The following is a 24,125-nucleotide window of genomic DNA, read 5'->3' on the forward strand; positions in this document are numbered from 1 at the left end:
TAGAATAACTCATGCTCTGAAGACTCACTTTTTATATTACGTCCCTGCTCCGACACATTCCCTGGCTGCCCATTGCCTAAAGCTGCGTTGTCCAACATGGCAGCCACTAGCTGCATGGGGTTACACCAATTTAAATTAATTAGGGAAAATTTCAAATTGAGTTCCTCATTCACACTAACCACATTTCAAGTGCTCGAGAGTCCCATGTGGTGAGCAACTACCATCCTGGACACGCATCGTTGAAAGTCATATTGGACGGCACTGGCCAAAGAATAAAGTTCAAATACTGCAGCCTGGCATCCGTGCCCAGTATGCCCACAGTATAACTTTACTCTTCTGACTCCACTGCCCCACGCCCCTGCCCAGGCTGGGTGACTCTCCCTTTCTATAATGTACTTTACTCATTCCCTACGGTGCAAATTTGTTCCACAAACATATCTGTGCCAGAAGCCCCTCGCATGCGGTCCGCAGAGGAAATGTCAGGCAGATGGGCTCCCATCAGCGGGCCGAAGGGCAGACTGGAATAAAAATGGCACATTCCACACGATAGCTCAGCTCAGGAGCCCCATGGGACAGACAATGGTGGGCTCATCCCCCCTACTTTGAAGCAGGGGGCCACAAACTCAAATGCCTACTGAGGCCAGGCCTTGTGACTAAGTGAGGCAAGCGGTGTAATACGGCAGGGAAGGGGAAGGGTGGCTGAGCGGAACTGAAGGGCACATGCCCACCCCAGGGACACTCAGCTCCATCCCACAGGAGCCCTGGGATCACTGGTCCACATTGCCAGATAGGACTTTTTTTAAAGCTCCGTGCAACCCATCCAAAGACATCTGAGTCCCTCCAGTTTACAGGCTCTGTTTTAGTCGGTCATCCTGACTCACTCGGGTTACATGTTATCTCTTGGTGAACATATCCCCAACCACAGAATAGGAATAAGACCACCTACTTCATATAGGATTATGAGGATGAGACCAGATTAATATGCCTGGAGTATGCCTGCCTGCCATCTAATTCTTAATAAAAATATGAATGAATGCATGAACAACAAATGGATAAATGGATGACTTGGCTCTTTGGTCATTGCCACATTCAGAAATTGCTCACCACGGCTGAGTCAAGAGGAAGGCAGCTAGGGCCAGGGGCAGTGGGGCAGTATGTGTGGATCCATAGGCGGCTGGCCCCAAGAGTCAAGCCACATGAGCTCAGACGGCCACCTCATGGTCCTGTGTAGCTGCCTAGAGTGTGCAGTGAGAATTTCTCTTTAAAACGGTATGCCATGCTTCTGGTTTCAAATTCAAACACTGCAGATAAGCATACAGTTGAGAATCACTACATTACTCCATCATTGGAGGGAACTATTACCCTCTCCAGTTTCTTGTGTGTCTTTCTAGAAATATTCTCCGTGTGTGTGTGAGCTCATGTGAGTCTACACCTATATGTGGAGTGAGACATTCTGTATTTCCATTTTGGTTTTTTTAAATCTAGCTCTCTTTTGTTTTCCCCATATCATGCAACTCTACACCGCTGGTTCTCAGCCCTGGAAACACTGAGTCACTTGGAGTTTTTAAAACAAATCAGTGCCCAGGTCCCACCTCCAGAGATTCTGATTAAGTGGGGAGGGATGGGGGGTACGGGGGGAGAGGCCGAGGGTAGGTACATTTAAAAAGCTCCCCAGATGATTCAAGTGTTGAAAAGTAAGCTGATCTGCACACCCCGCTCATGATTTTCCCAAACTAACACATCTGGAGGCCCATTCTATCTCAATATGCAGAGAATAACCCCATTCTGGTTCTGCAGCTGCATCTTATTCCATCACATGGGTAGGCTACCATTTATTTACCCAGTCTCATAAGGAATTCCTAAAGCTCTGAGGATAATGATTTCTTCCTGTAAGAGAGGAAGAAGCAAGAGCAAACTTCATGTCTTTATCAACAGCCAAGCACTACGGAGGTTGGGGGTTCAGAACACAAAAGCAAAAGCAATAAACTTGCAGTGGTTAGCAGTTGCAGGAAAGGAATGTTTTCTTTTATAACGTTACCAAACTTATTTAACCAAGCAAGATAAAGCAGTGGAGCCAACAAGAGGTAAATAATAGGCCTCAGAAGTAAATAAACCCGTGAGAAGAAAACCACCCCCCATTACCACCTTCTGCTCTACCAACCCTGGGGAGACAGGCCCCTGAGCAGGACAGCTGCTGGGAACATCCGGCTTGTTTGGATAACACATGGAGACTGTTCTTGACCCCTTGGCCTCCCCCCTTTTGATCAGGCCCCGAAGGTGGGGGCAGCAGGACATAATGGCATGGCCTCAGTGAAAATATCAACATCCCTTCCTTCACCAGGCATACCTAGCCCTAGGAGCGCTCAGATCAGAAGATCTACTCCCGAAACCAAGTGTGGTGGGCATCTCTTGTCTCTGCCTAACCAGCATCCATCCTTTGTGTTTCTTCCCCTTTGGAAAATTGTCCCTCTCTGACCCCCAGTTCCTGCAAGCCGGCTAAGGTGGCCCTCACCCTCCAGCTCCTGGAGGGTGGACATAGGACCCAGGCCACAGTGTGGATTCAGAGATGAGCATGTGACTCAAGCTCCCCAGGGAGAACCAGTTTCAGGACTTTTGCTGGAATTATTTGGAAAGAGGGCATCCTTTCCAGCAGTATTGCTAAGCTGGTAGGGAATGTGTCTGCCACCTTTATTATCTGTTCTGAAAGGGAGGCCAAGAAAGAGAAAAGAGGAGCTAGGAGATCTCTGATGACCGCATATGAGCGCCTTGATCCAACCAGGCCTGAATCTCCACCCCTCGACATTTCTAGGTAAGTTTTAAAATCCTTTGTTGCCTAAAACAACTTGAATTGAGTTTTTGTTCCTTCAAACCAAAGGACTTCTGATTAATAAACCAAAAGGTGAGAAGCTGGAGACTGGCCAGTGAGGTCCCCTATTTTCTCCTGTGTTCCATGTATTCCTATAAATAAATAAACCTCTTTTCTTTTTTTAATTAGGGGTCTGATATTAAGAGCACTCAATTCAATCGGTCTATTTGGGGGAGTCGAGGAAAGGTGAGATATATGCCTCACTCTTCCCTTAATTCCTATAAATAGTGCAGCTCTCGATGAAGAAAAGTACACCTAGCAGTTGGCTCAGTAAGAGAGAGTGCCAGGAGATATAACAATTGACAAGTCTCCTTTATCCACAGACACCTGTTACTTGGGCTTCTTTTCAGTAAGTGCAGGTGGGGTGGGCCTCCTTGCTGATGCAACTGTGATTTACACCGTCTGCCTACTTCCAGCTCCCACCCTTGCTTATGAAGGAGGGACCACATAGCCACAAGGCCAAGGACTTTCTTGACATGACAATGAGTCGCATCCACCAAATTGTGCCTTTGGAGCTAGGTAGCTTGAAGCCCAGAGATAAATCAATTCATGTCAATCTCGGTCCCCCAACTCACTCTAAAAAGCAAACAGAAAGCTTAATTCTCTGACTTACAACTCTGCAAAGAGTTGGGCACGGGGGGAGGGGGTGGTGACCTGCTATATGAATATTTGCAAAAAATCAAAGACAGGGCCATGGATGTTACAAAGGGTATCTGTTGGTTTTGCCTGCCCAGCACCCACTTCCCCTTCTTCTGGTAACTGGCATGTTGATCTTCCTTTGGGAAACCAGCCCTTCTCCACTGTATGCAGTCCTGATGGGTCTTGTCAGTCAAGGCTGCAGCTCTCCCCTGGCCAAGGGCTTAGCCACGTGACCCAAGATCAGCCAATCACATTCTTTCTCCTAGGAATTTGATTCTTGAATCAATACTGTGGCCCTGCAAAGGTTGCTCAGTTCCTGCCACCTAGACCCAAGAGCAACTCTGAACCCTGTACTTTCTAAGGCCTGGTATTGCGTGAATATGGTACCCCAGACACTTCCAATTGATTTTTGTTAAGACAACTAGAGTCCATTTCTGTCACTTACAAAGAACCAAACAACCCTAGCCACTTGAAAGACATCTGATCTCACCCCATTCTGATGCAAGCATCCTTCCTACGACATACCCAAGAGATAGATGGTCACCAAGCTTTCATTGCACACCTCCAGGACAAAAGGCTCTCCACCTCCTACAGACAACTCTACTATTAGAGAGTTCTTAAGACTGCACAGAAGGGGGCGCCTGGGGGCTCAGTCGGTTAAGCATCTGCCTTTGGCTCAGGTCATGATCGCGAGGTCCTGGGATTGAGTCCTGAATCGGGCTCCTTGATCAACGGGGAGTCTGCTTCTCCTTCTCCCTCTCTCCACCTCCTGGCTCCTGCTCTCTCTCGCTCTCTCTCAAATAAATAAAATCTTTAAAAAAAAAAAAAAGACTGCACGGAAGTAGGCCCCCTCTAACTCTCTGAGCCTGCCCTAGGTGGCCCCCTCCTCCCTTCCCTGGGACAGCTTCTCCTCCTGGCTCTTGCCCCCAGCCCTTGTGTATTGAAATTCCTCAAGGCTCTGTCCCGGGTTCTGGTCTCTCCTGCTGCAAACGCTCTCTCCCCAGGCCATCTTGTCGATCCGGGAGACTTCCTAACTCTATTCATGCTGGTGACCACACATTTGTACCTCTCAGTCCAGAACCATTTGGAGAGCAACCCACAACCATCTATCCACCTACTTCTTAAGCCCCACCATCTGGAGAGCAAAGTGAACATGCCCCAGATCAAGTTCTTGTTCTTCTGCCTCACTTCTGACGCCTCCTCCCTCGGGATGCACCTGCACCTCTCACCCTGGGAGCTACCCTTGACTCCTCCCTCACCACCCGTACTCACTTCCATTTACCAATTCTGTCCCATCTAACCTGGAACTGTCCCTCGAAACCAGCCCGCGGCTCTCGGCCGCTGTCTGTGGTCTCTGAAGCTTGCTTCTTGTTTACCTAACCCCTATCATTCTTCAGATCTCTGACTAAATGTCATCTGGGAGAGTCCTCCCTGACCCGCCAGTCTGGGCTTCATCTACTTACTGTGAGATCCCATGTGACTCAACCTCTTATGATTTTCAATAATAAAAGGGGGATAAAAAAGAGTACCTACTCACTAAGTCGCTGGGAGATGAAATACAACAACATACTAAAAACTTGCACAGAAAAAAAATAAGCCTTAACACAATAAATGGCACATAGATTTGTCATAAATATTAGCTATTTCTAATTATTGTTACTGTTAGCACTACTAATGATAATATTTTTCCTTCCTAGAGTGTTAACTCCATTCAAGCAGAAGAACCACAGGCTTGGGGGCACCTGGGTGGCTCAGTGGGTTAAGTGTCTGCCTTCGGCTCAGGTCATGATCCTGGACTCTCGGGATGGAGCCCCTCGTCAGGCTCCCCCCTCAGTGGGGAGTCTGCTTCTCCCTCTTACCCTCCCCCCTCTCATGCTCTCTCTCTCTCACTCTCTCCCAAATAAATTAATAAAACCTTAAAAAAAAAAAAAAAAGAAAGAAAGAACCACATCCTTTGTTCACTACCATATATCCCTAGTGTAGGTACATAATGGAGCTCAATGATATTTAATTGACTGATTGATTGGTAGAGATTTGAAGCCAATGACCATGACCCCCCCACACACACCTGTTTCCCCAGTATGCCCCCTTCACTAAACATTTTTGTTTCCTCTCCATATATTCGGGTATACAGGACAAGACCTTCTCACCATTATCCCAGGTGCCCTGAGCCCAGTAAAGTCATAGCAAAAGATGTCCTCATGATAGAGACTTTCCACTTGCTTTCTTTTTTATTTGAATAAGACAAGCTCAGGTGGAAGATCTACACACAGAAAAACAGAAAAAAAAAAACCTGGAAGGAAACATGAAATGTTGATAGTGGCGGTGATCTCTGGTTATAAGGACTTGTGCGTTTTGTTCTTCTTTTTATAATACTGTATTTCCCTAGTATTTTAAGATAATAAAGCAAATATAAATTTTAATCAACTTCATGAAGTATCATCTAATACAAGAGAAAGTATACCATTCTAGATGTACAGTTTGATGAGTTTTGACAGATGAACTACACCCACGTAATTACCACCACGAGCAGGATATAGAATGTTTGTACCACCCCGGAAGCTCACCTGTGCCCTTTTCCAATTAATGCCCTTGCCCCATTCACCACCCCCACAACCACTGAGCAGCTTTCTCTTACTACCAATTAACGGAATCATACAGTGTGGACTATTTTGTGTCTGCCTTCAATCACTCAGAATAACATTTTGATTATTAATGATTAATAACACAGTTGTTGGTGTCAGTAATTAGTTCATTTTTACTGCTAAGTAGTATCTCATGATACAGTTCCTCCAACGTTTCTTTATCTGTTCATCTGTTAATCGATGTTTGGGGAATTTTTTTTTTTTTGCCCCCAGTTTCTGGCTACTATGAATAAAACTGCTGCAAACATTCATTTATATGTCTTTGGGTGGATGCATAATTTATCTTGGTAAATACCTTGGAATGGAGCTGCTGTGTCATACAGGAACTCTGTTTAACTTTGTAAGACTGCCACTTTTTTTCCGAAACTATTGTACCGCTTTATTTTTTTAGAATGGAAACAATCCAATACGTTGCTTTTTTTATAGATTTATCTGTCTGTCGGGGGTCCCAGCAGGCAATGGAATTCACCCTAGATGTTCAATTAAAGACACTAGCAACTGTGGAAAACTGTCACCTCACCTACGGCTATAATCTAATGAAATGGTGTAACAAGAGCCCAGTGAGAGCTGGAACCAAAGAAGAGGGGCCAGCTGCCAGGAGCTGTCATGGCAGAGGGAGGCCAGAGACCGAAGGAGGGCGTGGAGGGGGACAATACCTCAAGCTCTCTCTCCTCCCCCCTCCCCCAGGCTCTGCTTGCCCCCTCCCACTGGGCTCACTGACACAAAAGTCAGCCAGCAAAGGAGCCCAAGAGATGCAGTGCACAGAAGTCTACCTCCTAGGACCCAGGATTGGGAAGAGAAGGGCGGAGGATGGTGGTCTTAGAAAAAGCATCAGAGAATAACTAGACACTGTCTGTCCTCACAGGAACGGAGAAAAAGAACAAAGATTAGATTCGCAATTCTCTGAGATGTCAACACTCACAAACCAACATGAGTCCTGGGGGACGCAACCAAATTATCACCATCACCATCACGGCTATAATAACTACCTCTTCTATCGCTACTCCTGCTAACAACCATAATAGCGGATACTTTATTGAGTGCTTACTGTATCCCAAGCACATGGTGTGTATATTGAGCCATCTCAAGTAACCCTCAAAGGAACCAGAGAAAGCAAGTCTGTTATTATCCCCTATTCGACATTTGAGAAAAACTGAGACCTGCTCTCAGGACTCCAGAGGCTGGTTGAGCCCTAACCACTAGTCCATACTGCCTCTCAAAGGCCCCACTCCTCAGGTTGCGCTGCGGACAAGCCACTCTGTGCCTCAGTCTCCTCCTTTGGGCAAAGAAGTTCTGTTTATCCTCCCCGTCAGGACCACTGGGAGAATTTAACACAACAAAGCAGTTCGGCAAACATGTTTTTTGAGTCCCAGGGGTCCCGTACCACCGTGGTCTCTAACCCTGGGAGGGCTACAACACTCCTTTCAAATAAGGAAATGGGGCCTCAGAAAGGTTCCCCGAATCTTAAAGCCACACACCGAAGACTAAAGAGCCAGTAAGAGGCAGAAGAGGGACTAGACCTCAGGTCTACCTGTCTCCAAAGTCATATTCTGCCCTTGAGGGAAGGAGAGGAGGGGGCAATTAATGTGCAAAAGGTGTGGGTTTGGCACCTTCACTTTTTAGACCCACGTTTTCACACGCACGCAGTTTGGCTCCAGGGGGTGGTTTCTCACCAACAGCAAAGCTGCAAAGCTCCCAGGCACCCAGCACTGATGTGTTTCCCTCCATCGCCAGGCGCTTGTCTCTGCAGAACTCTGTGCCCCCGGGCCCAGGACTTGGTGCAGCTGCCCTCTCCGCTCCCAGCATCGTTTGCTGATCTCCCAGAATGTATAAGCGTGAGGGGCCAAAAGGTGTTTCTACCAATTGGTGCCTTCTTAGAGATGACATTAACCTTGGGCACCTCTACTGATTTCCCAAGAAATCCGACAAGGTCTAAATACAAATACACAAGCTGCCTGCAGTCTTGAAGCTCAGCATTCTTGTCACGTCTTAATACCCTGTCATTTGAGCTACACTCATCCTCCATGCACTTTGAAATCTCTTTTGCTTTATATTCTGCCGAAAGGTTCCAATTTTTCTCTACTGGCATTGACATGATGCAGAAAGGAACATGTGAGCCGTGAGGGCTTCAAAAATAGCCTGGAACTTTTCAAGGAAGGGGACCGTAGTGGGATGACAGGCAAGCTATTCTGCATAACAAAGCACTGTGTCCCCAGAGTCGGGCACAAGCCCACCCTTCCCCACGTACACACTCACACGCCTATCAATCACTCCCTGAAATATCATATCTGTGGGAGGACGAGAAGATAATGGTATGATCAATGAAGCTCCAGAGAGGATGGGTGGGATGGACTCCATCCAGTGGCGAATTTTCTATTGACAACAGGTCAGTTTGGCTTGGAGTTAACCCAGTGTGGTAATAAATGATGATGATGAAGAAGAAGAAGAAGAAGTACAAGTAGAAGAAGAAGAAGAAGAGGAGGAGGAGGAAGAGGAGGAGGAAGAGGAGGAAGATGGCAATAATAACAAGAATAACTAACAATATTGATACACTGTCTACTATGTGCCAGGCACTGTCCTAAGCTCTTTACATAGACAAACTCATTTAATCTCCACAATTCAATGACATAAGAACTACTAATAGTCCCATTTTACAGATGAGGAAAATGAGGCATGAGAGGTTAAGTAACTTCTCAGTAAGTGACAGTCGGGCTAGAACCCAGGCTATCAGACTGCAGAGCCTTTGTTTTTACCCACTACCCCTCCACCTCATACTCCCCCCGCCCAAAAGAAGCACTCATCATCCCAGGTCACCACCGTAGGGAAAGGAGGGGGAAGAACTCTTTCCTCTGAACTCTTATTCCCTAGGAACAGCTTGAGACCCACACTGAGCCTCAGCATTTATTGAGCACTTCCTATTTACCAGGCATGTCCCTGAGTACTTTCACCCTCCCAATAACCTTTTGAGCTAGGCTGCCATACTGTCCTCCACTTTCTTTTTTTTATTTTATTTTATTTTATTTATTTATTTATTTATTTATTTATTTGATGGAGAGAGACAGCCAGAGAGAGAACACAAGCAGGGTAAGTGGGAGAGAGAGAAGCAGGCTTCCCGCCGAGCAGGGAGCCCGAGGCGGGGCTCGATCCCAGGATCCTGGGATCATGACCTGAGCCGAAGGCAGATGCTTAATGACTGAGCCACCCAGGCGCCCCTGTCCTCCACTTTCAAGATCAGGAAACTGAGGATCTGTGTGCTGCTTTCCCCTTGTCTTCCCTCCCAGATCCATTCTTCACCTGACTCTGCTGTGATCTGAGTCCAGGGAGGCTGCCCCCTGCAGAATTAACCCATTTTCAACTGGGCTCAGCCAGTGGGTGGGACCAACAGGTGACTGGAGAGAAGGAGAGAGGCTGGGGTATTTCTTCCCTTTGCTCCCTGCCTTGATTCCGCCTTTGGGAAGAAGTTGCATCCCTCCAGGACCACCGTTCCTGCAGGTGGTCCCTAAATCCTTAGCTCTATAGGTCCCACACTATTTCCTCCACTTGCTTCTTCCTCCCAACAGGTGTTAAACAATCCCATCATTAAGCTTTCTTCCTTAAAGCCACCCAAGTCATTTCTATTTCCTGCTGGGTTCCTAACAGGTATAATCACAGAGATAGAGCAACGTGTCCAGAGTCACACCGTTAGGAAAAGGCAGATCAGACAGGTGGGTTTGAGCTTGGAGCCCACCGGCTCAAGCACTCTGCCTTCCTCCAAACAGAGGGCACCAGTCCTACGTTCTCAGAAAGCTAGGCCAGTAGCATCAAGGAGTCAAGTAAGTAGGTAAAGTGCAATAGGGAGTGGTGGGGATTGAGGCAAACCAGAGAGCACACAGCCCACTTACAGGTAACCATGTGGAAGGGCTAGCACTTTAACCACCGTGCACAACACCGAACAAAAAGTAGCTCCGTGACGATTTCTTACATTTTCCCGGGAATGGCGCCACTCACCCTCCAGAAACCTCCTGCTGCTAGAGATTGTTCCTGACTGCCCCCTAAAGTTCTGTGCTCCTTAGTCCTATTCCCAGTCCTTCCCACACGGCTTTTAGATCGATTCTCCACTTCTAAAGGAGTCGGGCAACAAAGATAATTAATTCTCTGCTTTCAAAGGCTGCTTCACCGACCCACTGCATTTTCTCCACGTCGCCGCCACCACCCTATTGCCCACCCCCACCCCCCGCAGGTGATGACAAGGATGCTGTTTCTGTCCCCTTGTCATCTGCTCTTTGGGGGCTGGGAACCCAGCCACAGCTGCCGTCCAAGAGAAGGATGAAAGAAGGAATATTCGGACCAGTTGCCCGCAATCTGCAGCGTAGCAGCGTCATCTGCACTGTGGGCAGAAAAAGCCACAAGAATCTCCACGCAGGAGAGGAAGGAGGCACTCTGCGCCAATGACCTTGACTGAGGTCAGGCCAGCTGCCACTGGGCAGAGCAAAGGCACCTGTCCCCACAGCCACCGGAAGATTGTCTCACAGCAGGGGCTGCAAACCGGTGGCCCTCGGGCTCCTGGATCCCCCCTGCACTGAAACCATCACCAATATGTACAGTAGGAAAATTTATGATTTTTAAAAACCCAAGTTACTGGCTTTTCTTTCCAAAATTGGAAGTTAGAGCAACAATGGGCCCATATTCTCCCATGGTGACAGGGCAGTTGGACATGAGTCCACTAACATGTAAAGTCCAAGAGGGTGGGGAATGTTGTCTGGTTCATTCACTGCTCTATTCCCATGCCCAGAACAGTGCTTGGCACGTGCAAAATGCTCAATGAACGTGCTCTGAGTGGATGAGTAATAGCTCCCCCTTTGAGACAAAACTTGTATTCTCCATTTCAGAATTCCCCACCCGGCTTAACTCCCTCGTTTAAGTTCCTTTCCAGGCCCCTGCCGATGGTCAAGATTGAGACTCCCAACTTTTAGTGAGAGATTTAAAGGCAGGCAAGACACAGCCCCTCCTCCTTGGAAATGAAAGATGAGAATAGGGAATCATCATCATCCCTTTTGGAGCGGGCACTATGAGCCAAGCATCGTTCTAAATGTTTTATATGTACTGGTTCCTTTAATCCTCCCAACAGCCATGTGGTAGGTCCCATTACTGGCCTTTCTGTGCAGAAGAGGAAGGTGAGGCACGGGAAGAGGAGGGAACTTATCCAAGATTCCGCAGCAGCAGGTGGGGAAGGCAGGATTCAAACCCAGGCAGTCCAGCCCCACAGCACATGCAAAATAAACACAAGATGAGGAAGCCAGAAAACGGAGACCCTGCGGCTCTAGTCTTCAGAGCCCTCAAGAAACCACTCCCAGTGCAAGAGATGGAATTCTGTGACTTGATGGCCGGAAGCGGTGATGGACCGGGTTCATTTCCTGCACCTTCAGCTTCATTCCGTGGGAAGCCACATAGAGCAGACACTCCAGGCGAAGGCATCTGAGAAGGTGCTTCAAAAATTAAGTTTCCCTCCGTCTCTGGCTTAATGGCTAACGATACCCCCATGGTCCTCTTAGCCTGGCTTGTAACAAATTTGTCAAATCACAGATGGCGTCAACGCAGACACTTGGGCTGCAGGGGCCGAAAGAGAGATCATTCAAACTTGGCCGACCGACTTGGACCCAGAGCCTCTGCAGCAGGGCTTTGTGAAGCCACAGCATCAGAAAGGGAGATTCAAGTCCGAGAGCACCACACCGCAGCTGAAGTCAGCAGCTGGAGAAGAGGACAAGCCCACGCTAAACAAATGTCTGGCTGCAGCTGGCTGAGGGGAGGCGCCCGCTCTTCGTTCTGGCAGCTTCCAGAGGGAGTGGAGTGGTGGAGCAGAAGGTTTAGACAACACACAGACGACTTCAGCTGGAGTCCCAGCTCTGCATTCTGCACCTGCTTCACCGCCTTCCGACGAGGCAACTCCCCTCTGAGGGCTCTCCGTTTCCTCATCGGTACCATGGAGCCGATCAGATTTTTCTATTTGTCCGGGAAGCCCTTTATTCATTTATTTATTCACTCACCGCGCACCACACGTGTACTGAACGTCTATCAGGTGCCAGGCACTGTCCCCTCAGATATCGGGGTAAATGATAAATGAGACTGATGAGGTCTCGGCCCTCCCGAAAGTTCTAGTATAGAACTCCAGCCCCAGTCTCCTCATCGGGGATGGAGAGAACAAGACCTACGTCGAAAGGTTATTTAGAGAAGTTATGTGATCTTATGTAAATAAAAAATAGCAATCGTTTACTTAAACGCTTACCAAGTGCCAGGCAATGTTCTAAACCAGAGGTCGGCAAACTTCTTCAAGGATAAGAGTGATTACTGTCGGCTCCGCGAGACCACACGGGGGCTGTCGAAACCACACCACTCTGTCCTGTAGCCTCAGAAGCAGCCTCAGATACCACGCAAACAAGCAGGCACAGCCGTGTTCCCATAAAATTCTGTTTACAAATTCAGTCCGTGGAGCCATGAGCCATGGTGCGCCGACTCTCGGCCTAGACCGGCACTGGTCCAGGAGGATTGGGCGCAATGACGGAAATGTTCTATAACTGCACTCTCCCCCGAATGGTGGCTGGTGCGACTGAGAAACTGAATTTGGTCATCGGATTTAACTTTGATGACTACTGAAGCTGGAGCAGCCTCATCTTGCCCGATGGCTACAGAGGCCCTGTAACTCCTTTAATCCTCAGAGCGGCCCCTAAGTACACCAAGTGCGAGCACGCTGTCCCTAGCACATGGGTGACGAGCCAAAGGGAAGGTGCTGCTCTGGTTTATGCTGATGATGGTCGGGCAACGCCTGATGAGCGGCACCTGAGGAGGACCCATTCCCATAGCTAGCAAGAAGGAGGAACATCGTGTAGACATCAGCAACATCTGCTTGAGACAAAACAAGGAAACCGAAAGCCTTTTGCGGCAGCCCCAGGCTGCCCTTGGAAGTCCTCGGAAACACACCCCTCACTAACCTTCATGAGGCTCTTCCCCGGGAGAGGCCAAGCCACCCTCCTTAGATCGAACAGGCAATCAAGCGCTGTTCCTACCTGGGCCCCCCAGCGACATCAGAGAAGACCACCTCCCTCCACAAGGGGGATGGCCTCCAGCCCACCACTGAAACTGCCCTCCCCACCTTGAGGGAAATAATGAACTTGCTACTCCTAATTGATGTACAATTATGGAAGGGAAGAAGCATCAAAGGCTCCTTTGGGTTGTTTCTTCAAATTTTCAAAATGAACATTTCAACGATCCGATGAACGCCATCCTGCTTCCAGTTCTGGTCTAGGCTAATAATCAGAGCTATCATTTGTTGAGAGTTTATATGTACTGGACCTGGATAGGGTACAATAATATTCACAGTAAGTAGAAATAATCATAGGCTGCCCTGATTCGATGCTTACCACGAGCACTTCTGTGAGATCACCGCGTACACCTCACGGAGGCTCAATGAGAGAGGGATCATCATTCTCTCCGTTTTGTTTTGTTTTAATTTATTTTATTCTATTCTTAGAGAGAAAGAGACAGCATGGGCTGGGGGAGAGGCAGAGAGAGAATCTTAAGCAGGATCCACAACCAGCCCGGAGCCCGATGCGGGGCTCGATCTCATGACGCTGAGATTATGACCTGAGCCGAAATCAAGAGTAGGAGGTTCTACCGACTGAGCCACCCAGGCGCCCCCATTGTGTACATTTTAGAGATGAAAAAACTGAGCCATGGAGAGCTGGGGGAACATGCCCGTGTTCTCACGGCTCAGAAGGGGTACAAACTGGATTCCAGCCCCGGTTTGTCAGACATTAGCTCTGTAATCATAAGTCTGGACTGCTGAGGATATAATGGCAGACAAGACAGATGTGGCCCTGCCCTGATGCAAAAGGTCGTTAGAGTCTGCGTCAGAAGCACAGTGGTAAAGGAGCTAAAGCCCAGTGGAGCACAAGCAAGGGAATCTAACCCAGTCTTGGCAGAGAACAGTCATCAGGCTAGAAGTCCTTTAGAGGTTAAGGTCCAAATGGCAGCAGCTCTCCAATCAAAGAGTATGCCAGAGGGGGTTCCAGAATAGGAAAAACACATGCAAAAATCCAGAGATGTATACATCCCTAAACCACTCCCAGTGGCCAGAGGGATGCAGTACCCTCATCGGCCAGGCTGGGCTACATAATCACCCTGGGAGCCAAGATTAGAGTTAGCTCTGCCTGTACCACAAGGACCAAGAGTGGGAACAGGTGGTTTCCCAAAGAAAAACCAAGTGCAGTTTCATGACCAAATGCATGCTGGCTAGGCAGAAAAAAACGGATATCCGTCTACCAAGTCTCCGGGCCCGGCACTTTGCTCTTCTCTGTCTCTGTGGATCATCTCCTTATTTCTGCTCTTGCAGACTCTGAACTCTTATCTCCAGTCCTGACTTCACTTCTGAGGTAGAGCCTTCGGCTTTCCCCACTCTCTTAAATTAGGCATTTCCATTTGGTGGTGCCACTCAGACCTGAAACTCAGCATGCTCCAACCCTGGCCACCTCCCACCTGGTTCCTCTGCCTGACATCTCTGTTTTTAACCATGAAGCCAATGAAAATGATACTGAAAACTTCTGCATAGACTCCCAGGTAAGAGGTACTTCCATTCCCTTGATGCAGCTAAGTTGATGGAAAATAAATAGGGACCCACCAACTGCCATTGCCTCATTAGTGAAGAACATGCCTGAGAAGGAAACAATACATGAGAAAGCAGAGTCATGATGTGGACAGAGTCCAATGGTTGCTCATCACCTGAATACCTGGATCACACCATCCCTGAAGCCAGTGTCCCCAAGATTCCCAATTATGTGACTGAATGACTTATTTTCTGAGTTGCAAAACCATCACTTGCAAATGAAATAGTGCAACGCTATAGGTCCCTAAAATCAGGTGACCAAAGAAAGGAGAAGAGCCAGTGAACGAGAAAGAAAAGTCGCCGCCAAAAGAAAGAGAATCACACCAGGTGTCACAGAAACCAAAAAGAGGAAGTTTTCAGATGCGACAACCATCAATAGTGTCCAAGGCTACAAGGAAGATGAAGATACAAAAGGTTATTGAATTGAGTTAGGATCTTGTGCAATTGTTTGGAATATTCCAGAAGCAGATCCTAAGACGCTGGCTGAACTAGAAGCAGTTTGTTTGAGAGGTGAGTCCAGTTAGGGAGCTGAGAAGTAAGACAGGGAGGGGAAGGAAGCCAAGGATGCATTTCCAAGCTAACTCCCATCTCTTACTGGTTATGGGGGGCTCCTGGGTTGGGGAGGGAGGAGCATTAAATCCCCCAACCCTCACACTTCAGCCTAGCATGCTCTGGACAGAATGAGCCAGAGGCCAGAGCGAGCCCTCAGGCAAACAGATGCAGGTGCTTCCAGGTGGGGGTCACAGTGGAAGGCAGTAAAATGGAAGGCCGTGAGCACCAACAGGGTCTGCCTCAGCAAGATTCTCTGCACCTCAGGGTCCTCATACATAAAATGGGGGGAATCACCTAGAATGCTCTAGAAGGTTAAATGAGGATAAATACAAGTCAATACTGAGCCTGGCACCTGGGAGACAGGGCTAATAAACACCTGACAATATGGGCATACTTCATTGTATTGCTCTTCGCTTTATTGTGCTTCACAGATACTTTAGAGTTTTTGGAGGTTTTTTTGTTTTTGTTTTTTACAAATTGAAGGTTTGCGGCAACCTTGCGTCGAGCAAGTGTATCAGTGCCACTTTGCCAACAGCATTTGCTCACTTTGGGTCTCTGTGTCACATTTTGGTAATTCTCACAATATTTCGAAGTTTTTTGTTACTGTATCATGGTGATCTTGTGATTGCTGCTTACAAACTCACTGAAAGCTCAGATGATGGTTAGTTAGCATCTTTCAGCAATAAAAGTTTTTATTAAGGTCTTTGGGGCACCTGTGTGCTCAGTCAGTTAAGCGTCCGACTCTCGATTTTGGCTCAGGTCATGATCTTGGGGTCATGAGATTGAGCCCCACGTCGGGCTCTGCACTCAGCGCAGAGTCGGCTTGTGATTCTCTCTCTCCCTCTCCCCCTGCCTCGCCCCCCACCCACGCTCTCTCTAAATAAATAAGTCAATAAAATCTTAAAAACATATGTACATTGTTTTTATAGACATTATTACTGTACACTTAACAGACTACAGTCTAGTATAAACATAACTTTCACCTGCACTGGGAAGCCAAAAATTTCATCTGACCCTCTTTATCGCGATACTTGCTTTGTTGCAGTGTTCTGGAACTGAACCCGGAATATCTCTGAGGTACGCCTGTATTTTTACTCTTGGTGACCTTTGGGGGAGCAATTTCTATATACAAAGTTATGGAAAGCAGGACCAACAAAGAAGTGGCAGCAGAGAATGCACACTGCTAATCTGAGACAGCACCAAACGCAGGACACTCCGGCTGCAGAAATGATCATCGCTAATATTCTATTTAAACAGCAAGCAAGCTTGTGTCTATTTAGTATGCAAAAGTCGTCGACTTAGCAAGAAGGCTTTTCTGCCAGGCACTGCCTTTTCACCCAACCCTTTGGAAAACACCCGTTACTCCCATGGTTAAAAACAAAACAACTGGCTATTCCCCCAGTTTCTTTGGTCCTATCCCGAAGTTGCATTAGTGAAAGATTTGGAAAGATCAAATGGAGAGAGGAAGAGAGACTCAGAAATTGCCCCCACGGTGTCAGCTTCTCAACGGTCTCAGCTCCTCCCTCCAAATTGGCCAGTTGATTCTAAAAGCAAAACGGAAAGTGGCTGAGGCAAATCCCGATGAATTTGCGAAATGCTCCTCATAGGCACAGGGAACAGTAGTGTTCTCGTCATACTGTTTCCTTCCTCCTGGACACGGTCCAGAGAGGGTAAGTGATGTATCTAAGTGAGACCATTTCGTCTGTAATGATTTTAACAACTATTTATGCAGCACTTACAATGAGCCAGACACTCCTTAGACGTTTTACAAATACTAATACATTTAATCTTCATGACAACTGTGTGAGATAGGTTCCATTAGTATCCTTATTTTAAGAATGAAGAAAATAAGGCACAGCGGCGTTACGGAGCATGCGGTTCGAAGTGGCAAAACCAGGATTTGAATGAACACCGTCTGGGTCCAGTGTCAGGCTCTGAACCACCGCTTTGCTTACCTCTAAGGCAATGAGTGAACTTGAGCACACCTAAACCCTGACACTAGATCAATCTATTTCTACAGGCATTGGTAAGGAGGCACTTAAAATAGCAAAGAAGGAGGAAGGAGGAGGGGGAGGGGGAGGAGGAGGAGAAATTAACAGTGGCCAATAATAGCAGACAAAGAGCATTTTCTAAATGCCAAGTGTTGCGCTAAGCAATAATAATAATGATCACGGCAATCCTCAGAGCAATGCTGGGAGGTAGTAGCATTTTATCACCATTTTATAGATGAGGAAATGGAGAATTGCAACTTGTGTGAGGTTATGCAGCTAGAAAGCGGGAGAGCTAGTGTTTGAAGCCAGGTCCATCTGACTCCAGAGCCTTTACTACTAAATTTAAGAGCAGTGATCCCTGCAGGTGCAGAATAATGGAGCTTTGAATTTCAGGGCAGTGGGGCTGTCCACTCCATTTCGTTGACCACAGGACCCTGGTGGGATGGCTCAATAAAAGGGAAAAGTACAAAGGGGTGTCATTGGGGTTGATTCAAGGGGTTGTACAAATACTGAGGTGAAGGGCAGGGAAAGGGGCTTGACCCAAAACCTCCGGGACCAGCCCGAGAGACCGGGACTTCAAGGGCATAGGGAAGAGTACAAGATGCTGCAGGTGGGAGGCGGCATGGAGGGAATGAGGGCAGAGCCACACTGAGTACTGGAACTTCTGGCTGAAGCTTTTCCTTTGATGATGTGTTTTTATCGCCTCCCTCCTGGGACGCCTGAGGCTTTGGGTGGGTACTGGACTTTCTCAAAACAGTAAAAAAAAATAAAGAAACAGAAAATAACATTTCCTTCCCTTTTCTTGGCTCTCCCAGAGCCTTACCAAGCTTAGGGGCCACAAGTTTACTAGCTTATCATTCAACGCCATTTAGAATAAAGTTACAGCATCCCTATCCTTGACCATATTCTCCCAGACATGTGCACGTCCTAAAACTCTCTTCTTTATTAACTTCTACTTCATTCATGCTGGACACCACTGTAGAGCGTCTACTGAGTCTACTTTTATTTTTTTCTTAATTTTTTTTTTAAGCAGGTTCCACGTGGAACCTAACGCGGGGCTTGAACTCACGACCCTGAGATCAAGAACTGAGCTGAGATCAAGAGGCAGACGCTTAACCAACTAAGCCACGCAAGCGCCCCTACTCAGTCTACTTTTAATAGTATTTAATTAAATAAGCAGTTCATGAATACACTCTCCTTTCCAAAGGCGGCATTATTTTTACAAAATGAAAAAATGCCTAATCTTTTCCTTTCTTATTTTTACTTTAAAATCTTTACTCCTTTACTCCATCTTTAATTTACTTTTGTCTAAGATGTGTTAAGAATCAAACCTGGCGTCCTTCCACATGGCCACCCAATTATGCCTGTACCGTTTCTTAAATAAACCATTCTTTTCCCCACTGATCCAAAATGTCAGCTTTTGATACATTGAATTCCCACATTTCCCAAGAGCTTTCAGTCCTCCTCGGGACTTAGTTTCTTATGCCACAGCTGGAAGAATTTCAGCAATTATTTGAAATGTGTTTCATGGCTTAACAATAGGTATTTTATCTTTTAAAAGACATTTCTAAGAGGCACTTTCATACACTGTTGGAGGGTGCATAAATTGGCATAACCTTTTGGAGAGCAATTTAGCAATCTTTACTACAACTGAAAATGCTCACATCCTCTGCCCTAAAAATCCTACTTCTAAGAATACTCTACAGAAATCATCACCGAAGTGCTCAAGAATGTTTACAGCTTCATTGCTCATCGTAGGAAAAGAAAAATGGAAACAATCCAAATGCCCATCAATAGGGTATTGGTCAAATAACAAATAATATAATATGGTGGCCACCATATTATGGAATACCATGTAGCCATTAAAAAATAAGGTAGATCTAAATAAGGTATTGATACAGGAAAAAAACTAAGATATAAGAGGCAAAAAAAAAGTTACCTGTAAAAATGTATATAAGATATAATTTCATTTTTGTTAATTAGTAATATCTGCTTATATTTACAAATAAAAGATTTCACACAAAATGCCTAAATGTTAAGTCTGTAGTTTCTATAAGGTAGAGACTTTCTATCCAGATTACATATATATAGTTATACATTCTTTTATAATAAGTGTTCCTTTGGTGACAAAATATACAAAGATATTTGGTGATTAAAAAATACAAAAAAAGGGGCACCTGGGTGGCTCAGTCGGTTAAGCGTCTGCCTTCAGCTCGGGTTGTGATCCCAGGTCCTTGGACTGAGCCCCGCGTTGGGCTCCCTGCTCAGTGGGGATCCTGCTTCTCCTTCTCCTCCCTGCTTGTGCTCTCTCTCACTATCTCTGTCACTATCTCTGTCTCTCTCTCTCTCAAATAAACAAATCTTAAAAAAAAAAAGACAAACAAAAAAGAAATGCAGACATCAAACTATGAATAAGTAGGAGATACTCCCATTTGATGAAGGAGGATTCCATGGCACAAGAGGTCAGTGTAGGAACAAAGCTCAAATCCAAATGATAATTCTTTTCAGCCTTGTGGTACAGAGGCCACCCCAACTCACTGCACACTATCCCTTCAGCAGGAATCAAACCCATCTCTGGCCTGGCCCCTGCTTCTTGGCCTTGGTCATCCCACATCTACCATGTTCTCCTCCTTTGGACGCCTCTCATCACTCATGGACGATTCAGGGCAGAGTGACAAAGGAAGGGGTAAGGTGACACTTCCAAGGTCTTGTCCATGGTGGGAGAAGTAAATGGTTCATGGGCTCCTGCTGAAAGCTATCAGCAGCACCTAATGCAGATGAGCAGGCAGGTGAGACCAGTACTTCTCTTCACCTAATACTGGAGAGCCAAGGACCTTATCTTTCCATGTGCTTTTGTGATGTTATAGGCAGTCTTAACATCTGGGGCTGTAACTCTCCAGAGAATACTTCCACCCACGCTACTAAACACATTTCCCCAGATACAGAACTCTAGGCCAGGCTAACTCTGTGTTGGGGATGGGGGCAAGAATGGGGCCCCAGAGCCACTGAAGAACGTGTCTGGGAACAGCAACAATGTGTAGTCAGGTAGAAAGCTGGAGATCATAAATATGGTATGAAAGGGCACAGTTATAGTCCATTAAAGAAAGAACCGTCAGAAAATTATGCCTTAAGTAAGATTGGCTGATACCATATAATAATCATGATACTCATACTCACGGCTAGCATTTATTAAGTGCTTACTTAAGTGGCACTGTTTCTAAGTGCCTTACACCGACTCACTGAATCTTCACAATGATCCTATGATATGGAATTTTATTTCCAGTTTACAGATGAGGAAACTGAGGCATGAAACCAGCCCAATATTGCACATTGGCGGGGGGGCTGAGTTGAACCAAGGTGTTCTGGCTCTCGCGTCCATGCTATACTGGCAACTCAGAATATATGTGCCCATCACTGACCACTCCCAAGGCCATTCATTCATTCCCCTTTCCTCCCCCTATCTACACTGACTCTCATAAATGGAGCTAGTAAGCTTGTTCCCACTGGAGAAAATGTCTAGCCATGGGTCTTGATATAAGACCCCTCCCAGGGGTACTGAATAGGCCAGGAAGTGCACACGGCCTGAGGAGCCCACCGCCCCTTCTGAGGAATTCCCCCTGGAAGGGTCTTTCTGCAAGAGTCCCTGAGGCTCCCGTCATATGAAACTAACAGAGTTTCCACGGTCACAAAAATTAGCCTAGGAGGACTTCCCTGACACCTCCTTCTGCCCACCTACCCATATCCCACTTAGTAAGTCTTAGATATTTGTATTTCCTTAGTCCTTTTATAGCATTCATCACATTTAATGTCTGACTGCCCTCTGACTCTATAGTCAGAGTCACTCTGAGTCACCCTGAGAGCAGTGACTGTATCTGTCTTCTTCATCGTTATACTCCTGGAATCCAGCATAGTGTTTAGGTGTCCAATTAACATCTGTCATGGACTTGGATGAGTGGATGGACGGATGATGCATGGCTGAATGGATGGATGGTTGGGTGGTTGGATGATGGATGGATGGATGGAGGGTTGGACGGCTGAGTGGTTGGATGTCCGGATGATGTGACTTAGCATAAATTTTCCATGCCAGACAGTGTCAGATTAAACCAACCAGGGCCTCTCTTGAGGGAAGAGATAAGAAATGCAAGCAGATAGCTTTGGTGAGCTAGAATGTACAAGGATAGATAACCATAAGTCTCAGCTCGCTAAGAGAGCTGATAGAGTACCCTGTCTTGGAATAACCATGTGGCTGATGAGATCATTTTCCGCTCCATCACATTTCCCCATACACACTTGCAGTTAACCCTCACTCCATCTAAGGTATCTTGGAAAAGCCTTCCTCTGCAACCTGAAAAATCCAGCTAGTGCTCAGGGATATTTCACTGCATTCTAACTTCAGACCAAGCTCAGGGCCAGAGGAATAACTCTAAGAAGCAGAATTTCAAGCAATGGGGAGACAAGTAGGGAAGTCTTTCCAAAAGTCCTCAAATCACACAAGGAGGAAGGTGATCTACCAAGCCAAACACACTGAAGCTAGCCTTAGCTATAAAAGGATCTCCACATATGCGCAACTGTGTGATATTACTTACAGACTGACTTAGTTCCTACTAACCTCTCCAACCCCAGGCCTTGCAGTACCCCAAACACACACACACACACACACACACACACACACACTGCTCCAGCTATCCTGAACTCTCAGGCATTCCCCACATGCACCATGCTCTCCCCTCCCACCTTTTGTACATGATATTCCCTTGGCCTGACACATTCTTCCCCCGATTATTCTTTGCCTGGCTAACTGTATCCATCCATCCTTGAGTCTCAACAGATATCACCTCTTTTCGGAAGGTCACCCTAACCTAGCCCCAAGATTTGAACAGATATCCTCTCATATACTCTCGGAATTGCCTGGGTGTCCCCCAGTCATGGCGTCTCTACACTGTTGTGCAATGCCTATTTGCATTTCTGTCTCCCAGTTAGATCATCAGCTCCTTGAAGGAAAGACCAAATATCATTCATTGTTGTAACTCCAGCACCAAAGGCTCAATGACTATGTTGAATGAATGAATGAATGAATGAACAAGTGAATGAATGCAGGAACACATTACACGTCCTGCTGTAGCCTTCCTTTCCTGCCATGAAGATCTTCACTCAACCACCCACAAGCTCTTGAGACCACAGGAAGAAAATCAAATAATCTCACATGCTCTAATCGGCAAATGAAAACAACAGCTAAAATTAAACATAATTTCTAACAGGATGAGGAGCTCTCAGCAGACAATTCTCAATTAATTAAAACAGCCCCCTGAGTGTGATGCCCAGTGCTTTCTCCCAGCTGTGGCGGGGCTTGCCCAGTGCCGGCTGGAGCACCGATGCCCCTGCTCAACAGGGGGGCCCCTGGGGAGCAGTCCCTAGGGAAGGGCAGCCCCCAGAGAAGGGCAGCTCCCAGTTGGTAGCCAGCTCATCCACATTTGCAAAAGGGGCTGGAAACTGTCTATGGTTTCGAAAAGTCGACAACAAATTCAATATTGAAAAAGAAAACCCCTGTGGACGGCCCGCTAGCTTCCTCTGGAGTAAATGATGGTGAGAGGTGGCTTAGCGACTGTGGAGAACCCCAGTCATGGGGCTCTGCCATTCACTGACTGAATACCTTCGAGGAAGTTGTGGACACTCTGTGCCTCAGTGAGCCCGGAGGATGGTGGCATTTCAGAGGGCTGGCGGGAAGACGAAGTGCAATTAACATGCACAGAATGCCCAGAGCGGTCCCCTGCACGTGGCTAGTGAGAAACACATGACCTCTCCGTACAGGCTGCCTGGGGACCAAGGTTTGCAGCCTCGGCCAATTGCACTGTGATTCTAAACCCGCCAAGCTCACTCCTACACCTGCCAATTCGGGTGGCATCACGTCTCAACGCTCCCTTAACTCCTGGGCCAGCTTCCCTCCATTATGCAGACCTGTGCAGAGCAGTACCATGGCAGTAACCTGCTCCGCAAAAGGTACAGTAAATATTTACTATTTTTCCACACATTTCAGATTATCTGGGTCTAACAACCTAACTGGCACTCCCCACTGCTTCAGAAAAATGACAATGGAAAAGCCAAGCCTCCTGGGACCTAAACGGAAGTGCCTTCCACAACAGGGACATGGGCAACCCACACGGACATGCAAGAGCATCATGTGGCCACAGATCAGGAGACTTCAGAAAGGCCTGTTCACAAGGATGTCCCCAGAGCTGCTTAACCCCCTCCAGCCGCCCCATCCTCCCAGCAGCAAAAGCAATACACTGCAAAGATTCTTAACACCCCCTCATCCCTCTCTCGCTCTCTCCCTCTCTCCCCAGCCCCCAACACCCACACATATACACGGGGCCTCTCGGGGATTTTTTAAAACCCTGTTCACACATTCCCGGAACATGATACCCCTCAGAGTTCGAAATGATAAACTCTGTACATGTGTGCGCGTACACGTACACACACACACACACACAGCTTGGTCACCAGCAGAACCCCACCAGGCCTGCTCTGGAAGGGGAGCATCCCCTGAAAAGGGGGGGCTTCTCTGCTGAGGGCTTCTGAAATGTCAGCTGAGCCAGGGAAGAGCTTGTGATTCACTCCCTGACTCACCCCCATCTCTGCAGTGAATGCAGCGCACAGCGTTTTCATTCACTCCCTCATTCAGGCATGGAACCTGTTTTCAGGGAAAAAAAAAGAAGAAGAAGAAGACGAAGAAGGGAAGGAGGGAGGGAGGGAGGGAGCGAGGGAGGGAGGAAGGGAGGAAGGGAGGAAGGAGAAAAAAC

The 24,125-nt window shown here is 47.1% G+C and overlaps 1 protein-coding gene and 1 long non-coding RNA gene across 3 annotated transcripts in view; one reads left to right on the top strand and one right to left on the bottom strand.

Annotated features, from left to right (window-relative positions):
- PRKCB (protein kinase C beta) overlaps positions 1–24,125 on the bottom strand; it is a 316,758-nt gene that overhangs the window by 192,424 nt on the left and 100,209 nt on the right. The window lies entirely within an intron of this gene.
- Positions 15,099–18,533, top strand: LOC144382246 (uncharacterized). Its single transcript, XR_013448818.1, has 3 exons — positions 15,099–15,295; positions 16,383–16,414; positions 18,362–18,533. It is a non-coding gene; the product is annotated as an uncharacterized LOC144382246 (long non-coding RNA).

Source organism: Halichoerus grypus, chromosome 6 (genome assembly GCF_964656455.1).
Source record: "Halichoerus grypus chromosome 6, mHalGry1.hap1.1, whole genome shotgun sequence".
Taxonomy (NCBI): Eukaryota; Metazoa; Chordata; class Mammalia; order Carnivora; family Phocidae; genus Halichoerus; species Halichoerus grypus.